Raw genomic sequence first — 9,125 nt, 5'->3', positions numbered from 1 at the left:
TCTGATGTGCTCCCTTCCATTTCTGATTCCGTTTATTAGGTTTCTTTCACTCGCTTACTTTGTGAGTTTTGCTAGTGGGTTATCAGTCTCTTAGTTTTCAAAGACCTCTTTGTTTCATTGATCATTTGGATTACTTTTCGGGGGGAGGAGACATTACATTCATTATTTTTTGCTCTAGATTTAATTGTTTCCTTCCTCCTGCATGATTTTGCTTTCTTTTTTTATCATTGTAGAGTTTCTTAATTTGTGAAGTTATTTATTGCTTTCTGAAGAATGCTTGTAGCGATATGAACTTCACTCTTTTTAAAATTTTCTTTTTAATTATTATGATAATTTTTGTTTTGACCAAAGTGGATTAAAAATATTTCACAGTAACATTTTAGGTACATACTGACATTGAATCAGGGGAATTACCACCAAAGCTGTCCTCCCTCCATCCCCCTTCCCATATCTCCCTCCCTAATCCCCCAGGCTGCTAGTATAAGTGGCTCCCTCTGTGTCTAGCTTGTTATAGAATGGGTATCGATTCTGTTGTCTTTGGCTTTGGATTTGGTGTTTAAGTTCGATCATTTTTATTACTACTTAGTGATCATACAACTGTTTGGTCTTGGAACCCTCCATTATTTTCCCCTCAATTTGAGAGGCAGAACAAGATGGTTCAATTTGTGTGGTTTGAAGAATAGAAAAGAAATAAAATGGGGTAAAAATTAAACAAGCAAAAAATGGGCAGAGTCCTTCTAGAGGCTATAAATATCAATTTGAGAGAAGAAAAGGAAAAAGGAAAAGAAACACAACAATACAAAAAATAAAACAAAAAGCCAAAATGCAACACAGCAATAAAGACAGCCACCCCACAATAACCATGGTCCTGAAAGAAAAACAAAACAGCACAGAAAATGAAAACAACAATAATAAAAAAACAAAAAAATTATTTTGTGCTGCTTCTTTTTTTTCCTGCATAGGCACATTAAATATTGGGGAAATTAGAAAGGGAATTCCTTTGGCCTAAGAGGTACAGGATTTCTCCATCCTTGAAGTAAACTATTACGGGAATAACTACTGCTGTCATACATGTTCATTTACACTCCCATAGATCCTTTTGTGATGTCTGGAAAACTTCTGCTCTGTCATGGATGATAAAATCAGACCTCTGTATCTAGACATCTTGGTCTCTGCACAAGTCAAATAATGGAGCCAATGAAGTAGTCTTTCTTTACGTTTCTAGAAGTTCTGTTCCATCACTGCTGTTTTAATCAGTCTTCTGTAGTTGGTGGTCTTGGCTTTTGTATTGATCCCACAATGGAGCCTAGGATAGAGTCTTTCGTTATGTTTCAGAAGACCTATTCAGTTTCAGTTGTCTCAGCCAGACCTGTGGAATTAGAGATCTTGGTTATTGTACAGATCTTAGGCCAAAGCCTAGACTAGGGTCTTTTTTTTGGTCCCAGGATAAGTTCTGCCTAGCAATGTTGTCACAGTCAGTCATCTGTAGATAGCAAACTTGACTTTTGTACAAATCAAAGGATGACATGTCTTCTGATTTCTTCTTATCATTAGAAGGTGAGGTAAGACAACCTGCTCTTAGATCAAGTTGTTGCCATTTCTTCATTGTCAAGATGTCATATCAAAACTGGCGCATGTTGGTGTCAGAGCACTATTAAAATGTCCCAGAGGGAGATTAGTTCCTGAAGCTGTTATGGAGAATTGTGTCGGTTCTATGTCTGGGATCTAGGGTTCTGGGTTGGATGGTCGCTGAGTAATTACCTGGAATCTAAGTTGGGTCCACATGGCATATGTTCAAGGTGGGAGGTGCCCCTGTATTGTAAAATGTATGCATTCTTATCCCTAGTAGATAAGAGTTTGTTTCTATAAGTAAAATTCCCCCTTTTTAGTATGCCTTTGCAAGAAGAAATGGTGCTGTATTATATTGCTGGTGCATTTGGGGGTGAGAGTGTCAGGCTCCATCATCTCTGCTCCCTGATTTTGACCTGAACTATTATCCCAGGCAAGACTTTTTCTTGTAGTTTTTCGTTTCAAGCAGAACTAAAACAGGTGGAGTTAAGGAAGAAAAGAAAACAGAAACAAGACAGAAAAAATATATATGCATACTCACATCTATAAAAGAAAAAAACTAAATAAAATTAAGTTTAAAAAAATTAAGGGAACAAAGTGATGCAGGAGACTACCTTAAATTTGGGGATAAACATGTCTTAAACTTATAAAGGAAATATAGGCTTCCCCATTGTCTGAGATATTCTAGTGGGGTGTGGGATCCAGGGCAAATTTTCATCACACACCCTGGTCTTGTTGAGATTGAGAAATAGCTTGCAGCAGAAAGGGCTCGGGTAGAGTTCTTGCACTGGGATCCTTCTGGATTAGAGTTTGGCATCAACGAGCAGTCCACATTTGGGGGGGGTGAGAAAAAGGGCCACAGAGCACGAGTTAGCAGGATTGTTGGTTGTTGTTTCTTGCAGGGGGATGATATGTGGGGGCTGAGTTGTTGTCCCTTCGCTTGGAGCTGGGTGATGGCTTATTGGGACAGGAGATCGGTCTTAATACCAATAGGTTAAGAACTGAAGGGACATTGGTGGTGGGAATGTTGCACTGGTGAAGGGGGTGTTCTTTACATGACTGAAACCTAATCACAATCATATATGTAATCAAGATGTTTAATTAAAGGAAAAAAAGAACTGAAGGTAAAGAGCTTTAATAAGGTGGGATATAGAATTGGAAATGTGGGGTGAAGGGATAGTAGGATTTCTGAAGGGGGAAGAGGAACAGTATATAGGAGGGGCTATATACACTATAGGCATGGATTGTTTACATGTGATGTCTTCATTAAGAAATTTTATGGTGCAGGAGTTATAGCGCAGTGGTAGGGCATTTGCCTTGCACACAGCTGATCCAGGACTGACCTCCGTTGGATCCCAGTGTCCCACGTGGTCCCCCAAGCCAGGAGCTATTTCTGAGTGCACAGCCAGGAGCGTCACTGGGTGTGGCCCAAAAACCAAAAAGAAAAAAAGAAAAAAACCCAGGAAATTTTAATTTTATCACTAGCATTTGTTCTTTGCCCTGTTAAATGTGTATTTAAAAATCAACCTGCATAGTTGCTTTCTTAACATTCTAGTATATGAGTTACCACCCTCCTTGCCCCAACAATCTTTTTTTGGTGGGGGGCACACTCTGTGACACTCATGGGTTACTCCTGGCTATGCGCTCAGAAATCGCTCCTGGCTCAGAGGACCATATGGGATGCTGAGGATCAAACCAAGGTCAGTCCTGACTTGGCCTCGTGCCAGGCAAACACCCTACTGCTGTGCTATCACTTGGCTCCTTGCCCCAACAATCTTTAACGTTCACTACTATGTTACAATTCAAAGTTAAGTCTGTTTTCTATGTTCATGGTCTACCTTCTCACTTTTATCTAACCTGTTTTCTTTTCCACAACAAAATGCATTTGTGCATTGTCATTTCAACCACCTTGAATTTAAGTGTTGAATCAAAAATGTACATCATCAGGAAAGTTTGTAAAGTTTTATTTTCTTGTCATCACATCTATAATGAAAAAAATTGTAAATTTTACACTAATAGTAAGCTAGACAAAGAGGGGACTACCTACTCTAGCAGCCTGGGGGATGATGGTGGGGGATATGGGTTGCAGGAAGGGAACGGGGATAGAGGAGGACAAATTTGGTGATGGGTATTCCCCTGATTCAATGTTAATATGTACCTAAAATACTACTGTGAAAGATATGTAAGCCAGTATGATCAAAGTAAAAAAAGAAAATTACATCAACTAATTTATAAACTAGTCTTTGAAATCATATAACATGTCAATACTTAACAAACCTCGTTTTTGTTTTTTTGGTTTTTTTTTGGTGTTTTTGTTTGTTTGGATTGGTTTTTGGGCCACACCCGGTGACGCTCAGGGGTTACTCCTGGCTATGCGCTCAGAAGTTGCTCCTGGCTTGTGGGACCATATGGAAAGCCAGAGGATCGAACCACGGTCCGTCCTAGGCTAGCGCTGGCAAGGCAGACACCTTACCTCTAGCGCCACTGCCCGGCCCCATAAACCTCGTTTTTATGAAAAATAGAATATGACCTTCATAATGCTAGCATATATAAAAGTTAAATTGAATAATTTATTTACTTGTTTATGAAATATGCATAGATATCTATAATGCCTATGAAGTGCTCTGGGACACAAAAGGAGTAAATTTAATTTACATATTAAAGATATTCAGCAGTTAATTTTCTCTTAAATAAATTTATAAAGTTCATAAGGATCACAAAATAGTTTTCTGTTCTCATTTCCACAGATTATTAAATCTGCTTCATTGATTTTCATTCTTAGGGGAAGAATTATTAAAGGCAATACAATAATAATTAAAATTTCTAAGGGTATGATGAGACATGCCAAATAATGAAATTATCAAGGCTCAATGAATATACATGATACAATAGCTTATTTTCTAACAAGGAAATAAATGTCCCTGAAATGTCATATGTGTGGATTTAGGTTGGAGCAAAAATAAGCCCAGAGTTCAAGGTCAGGCATAATTTTCTAGAGAGAAAGAATTTACGCACTGTTAGTGAAAATTCACCTAACCTTCCCTACCTTTTTCTTGCTACTTGGTAATTTATAATCTGGGATAGAATCAGTTAGTTCTTGAGAATACAGTGGTTCATGTTTATTGTTTTATTTATTTAGTTCTGTGAAACATAGAAAGAGTTAGGAAACAGTATTTGGTACAGTATAACAAACAATAATTGCTTTTTAAAATAATGGACAGGTTTTTAGTAACAACTAATTGAACAATTAGTTATTAGTTATTAACTACCTTTGTTTCCATTTTAATTAATCCAGATACTTTCTCCTTAGAGTCAGGAATTAAACTGTTTAGAATAAATCTGCTAAATTGCTAGAAACCATAGCTGTGACTCTAAAAATCTGCAAGCTCTGGGGTGGAGGGAGATTGAGGGGCAGTATTCTTTTTAACTTCACACCCCATTCAAAACCAAATACAAACAGACATGCCCAGCTCATAGCACCTATGCATTTTGTACCCTTTTATTTCATCTTGAAGTATTTGAACACAGGCACAAAAGGGAAATATATTCTCCACAAAACTGTAAAAGAGGGTGTCTAGGTGGGGAAAGAGCAAAAGAGAAGTGAAAGGTGCAAATCTAAATTTAATCCTAAAGTGGTATGTTTGGTGATTACTTAATTATTCCACAAATAGCTTTGGTATCTCCATGGAAAATTTTGGGAACATGTTATGTGTGATGTTTTCAGGGGCATTAAACCAACTAGCCTATGCTCCTGTGATTTGGCATAACATATTAAAACTTAATTCATATCCTATTTATATTAAAATAAATAAATCCTCTTTATTCAAAAAATTGTAAATCTTATGCAGGATGACTTAGAAAATGATGTATATAGAACCCCAACAGTAATGTTTTACCTTTTTGGGGTGTCAATGTTTCTCAGAACCACTCAGCCTCATAACTGTAATAAAAGAACATACTTTGAGAGTGGGATAATAATTGTCTAGATTCTATAACAATTAAACATTATTTTTAATATCTTTATTTAAACCCCTTACTTACAAACATGATTATGTTTGGGTCAGTCATGTAAAAAACACCCTCCACCAGTGCAACATTCCCATCCCCAATGTTCCAAATCTCCCTGCTCCCCACGGCACCCCTGTCTGTACTTGAGACAGGCTTTCTACTTCCCTCATTCATTCACATTGTTAAGATAGTTCTCAATGTAGTTATTTCTACAACTGCACTCATCTCTCTTTGTGGTGAACTTTATGTAGTGAGCTGGAACTCCCAGCCCTCCTCTCATTTGTCTCTGAAAAATATTGCAAGAATGTCTTTTATTTTTATTTTTTTTTGGTTTTTGGGCCACACCCCTTTGATGCTCAGGGGTTACTCCTGGCTATGTGCTCAGAAATCGCCCCTGGCTTGGGGGGACCATATGGGACGCCGGGGGATCGAACCGCGGTCCGTTCCTTGGCTAGCGCTTGTAAGGCAGACACCTTACCTCTAGCGCCACCTTCCCGGCCCAATGTCTTTTATTTTTATTAAAACCCATAGAAGAGTGAGACTATTCTGTGTCTATCTCTCTCACTCTGACTTACTTCACTCAGCATAATAGATTCCATGTACATCCATGTATAGGAAAATTTCATGATGTCATCACTTCTGACGGCTGCATAATAATATATATGTATGTATATATAATATATATTATATAAATACCACAGTTTCTTTAGCTTTGAAGGGCATCTTGGTTGTTTCCAGAGTTTGGCTATTGTAAATAGTGCTGCAATGAATTTGGGTGTGAAAAAGGGATTTTTGTATTGTATTTTTCTGTTCCTAGGGTATATCCCTAAGAGTGGTATAGCTGAATGGAATGGGAGCTCAATTTTCAGTTTTTAGAGGAAACTCCATATTGCTTTCCATAAAGTTTGGACTTGACAGCATTCCCACCAGCAGTGGATTAGAGTTCCTTTCTCTGCACATCCCCACCAGCACTGCTTGTTCTCATTCGTTGTGATGTGAGCCAATCTCTGTTTTGAGATGTTACCTCATAGTTGTTTTGATTTACATCTTCCTGATGATTAGTGATATGGAGCATTTTTTTCATGTGCCTTTTGGCCATTTGTATTTCTTTTTTGTTAAATTGTCTGTCCATTTCTTCTCCCCAATTTTTGATGGGATTGGATGTTTTATCTTGTAAAGTTCTGTCAGTGCCTTGTATGTTTTGGATATTTGTCCCTTATCTGATGGGTATTTGGGAATAATTTCTTCCACTCAGTGGTTTGTTTTTGTATCCTGGGCACTGTACAATGAAACATTATTACAAAATACGTGATGAAGTGAGGTGGGACTGTTCAGTAGACTATATTTCAGAGACCCATGCTCTAGTACATTTTGGGGGAAAACACATAGAGCATCATTATTTCTTTCATGTAGAACACATTTCCCTAAATTTTGAGAATTGTTGGGTTCCCATCTGGAATGAATAACAACAGCACTCACTTAAGATTTTCTGTTTATATTTCTATAAATATTCTTGTATAAAATCAAATTTAATATCCCCAAATGGTATTTTGTTTGATGATGTATGACAGCAGCAATTAGGGATTTCTCCTGGCTCTGTACTCAGGTATCTCTCCTGGCTGCTCTTGCAGAGCTCAGAGGACCTATGTTGACTCTGGGTTGGCAATACTATACAAGGCAAATTAATTTACACCTCTGAACTTATCCCCCTGTAGTTTATTTGGGTATTTATTTTTGTTTTGTTTTTGGGTCATATGGGATGCCAGGATCCGAACCACAGTCCTTCCGCATGCAAGGCAAATGCCCCAACTTCCATGCTATCTTTCTGGCCCCCGGCCCCCTGTTATTTTTCCTCTAAAGCCAATATTGTCAAATTATTTCCTATGCGTGTTTAAGTTAAGTTTTGTTTGGAATGTTGGCATATTTCTGCTTCATATTTCTTTAAATGTGAAATTTTATTCCTCGTCACTTTTTCACTGTTTATTTGTATAATGCCTACTGTTTATTTTTGTGATTTTTGCCTTATTCCATTCAATTCTAGCTTAATTTTAAACTAATTGATAATTCCTGGGATGATAGTTATTGCTTTCCAACTTGATGGAGGAGCCACCATAATGAGAAATCACAGAGAGGTCACTGTTTTTATATCACTGCCTGACACAGCGCAAGAAAAGACAGTTCCCTGGACATGGGTAAATCTTATTTCATTATTATATTTCCTTATTTAATAGTCTTTTTTTTGCCAGTGTAGCAAACCTAGATGATATTGATTTTTGTTGTTTTCTGGTGTGGTGAGAATTGTGAGCCTGTGAGTTTTGTGTTTCTCAGATGCCTTCTTACAAGTTTCTAATCCCTTTATTCTTGTCCCACTATTATCTAGGTGCCAAAGGTTGCTTGCTTCTTTTATTCATCTTCATTTACCCTGAGGATTCATATGTTTTAAGGTTGCATTTTTACATTATAATTTCCCTACTATCAAGTCTCATATATTGGATCACTGCCCTGAAAGCCTTGCTCTACCTAACTCTTTTTGGTAATTTACTTAATGCCATGCTTACTCATTTGTTTGTAGTTTTATAGCAACTGAAGGTTACTCGTGTCTTCCTTCTCTCCGCCTTGCAGCTGTTCATGATCTGTCTTTGCTCACCAAGATACCTCATAGTGAGATTTTCACAGATTAGGCGCACATATGTCATAGTTCTTCATAATTTCTTATTTTTTGCCTTTTTTTAGGACTCAGAACCATAGGTATTCCTATATTTGAACTCATAGATCTCTCTTTCTAGGGTTCAAGGAACCGGAAGAGGTGCCTGGGATCAAACACAGGTTGTCTGTTTACAAGGTCATGGTCAGTTCACTTACAGGGTCATCTATAAGTGGACATCCCATGGATGTCCTTTTTTAATTAACAGTACTTTTGATGTTGTTGCATTTTTTTAAGATGTTGAAGGGGTGACTTTAGTGTAGATTTTCAGTTCTTATTCTGTTTTGTATGCTTTCTGCTATGTGCTCATTATTGTTTTCTGTTAATTTACATCTGATGCCCAGTGGCATTTTATAGTACAATATATGTTTATCTCTGTGCATTTTACATATTTGTGTGAACACATATTCAGACACCTAGGTCCATGTATGTTTACATTCTATGCCTCTAGGAGGACACTCCATGGTGGCCATCTGATTCCCAATATTTTCAAAGGTTTTTTTTTTCCTAAGTAATCTTGGCGTCAAACGGGAGATCCTAGATATCTGATAATTTCTTATTATTCTCAATCTGAAGGAGGATGGAGAAGCTGAATCACAATGCCATACCTACTCTGCTGGAGTTAGTTACATAGAGTGTGATAAGTAATGACTCTACAGGCACTCATACCCTGGAATTACTTTCTAAACATCTTTATTACACTGTTTACTGATGCCTTCAAGGAAAGACAGAAGAAGATGCTAAAGGAAATACTGAAGTGTTGGTCCTTTCAGTGTCTGAACATTGAGTCATTGATTGTAGAAGCTTCTGAATATGACCGATTAGAAGCCAGAGTGGATGGTCT

The sequence above is a fragment of the Suncus etruscus genome, chromosome X (genome assembly GCF_024139225.1).
Source record: "Suncus etruscus isolate mSunEtr1 chromosome X, mSunEtr1.pri.cur, whole genome shotgun sequence".
Classification (NCBI taxonomy): domain Eukaryota; kingdom Metazoa; phylum Chordata; class Mammalia; order Eulipotyphla; family Soricidae; genus Suncus; species Suncus etruscus.
The sequence above is the reverse complement of the archived record's forward strand: the minus strand, read 5'-3'. Positions refer to the sequence as shown.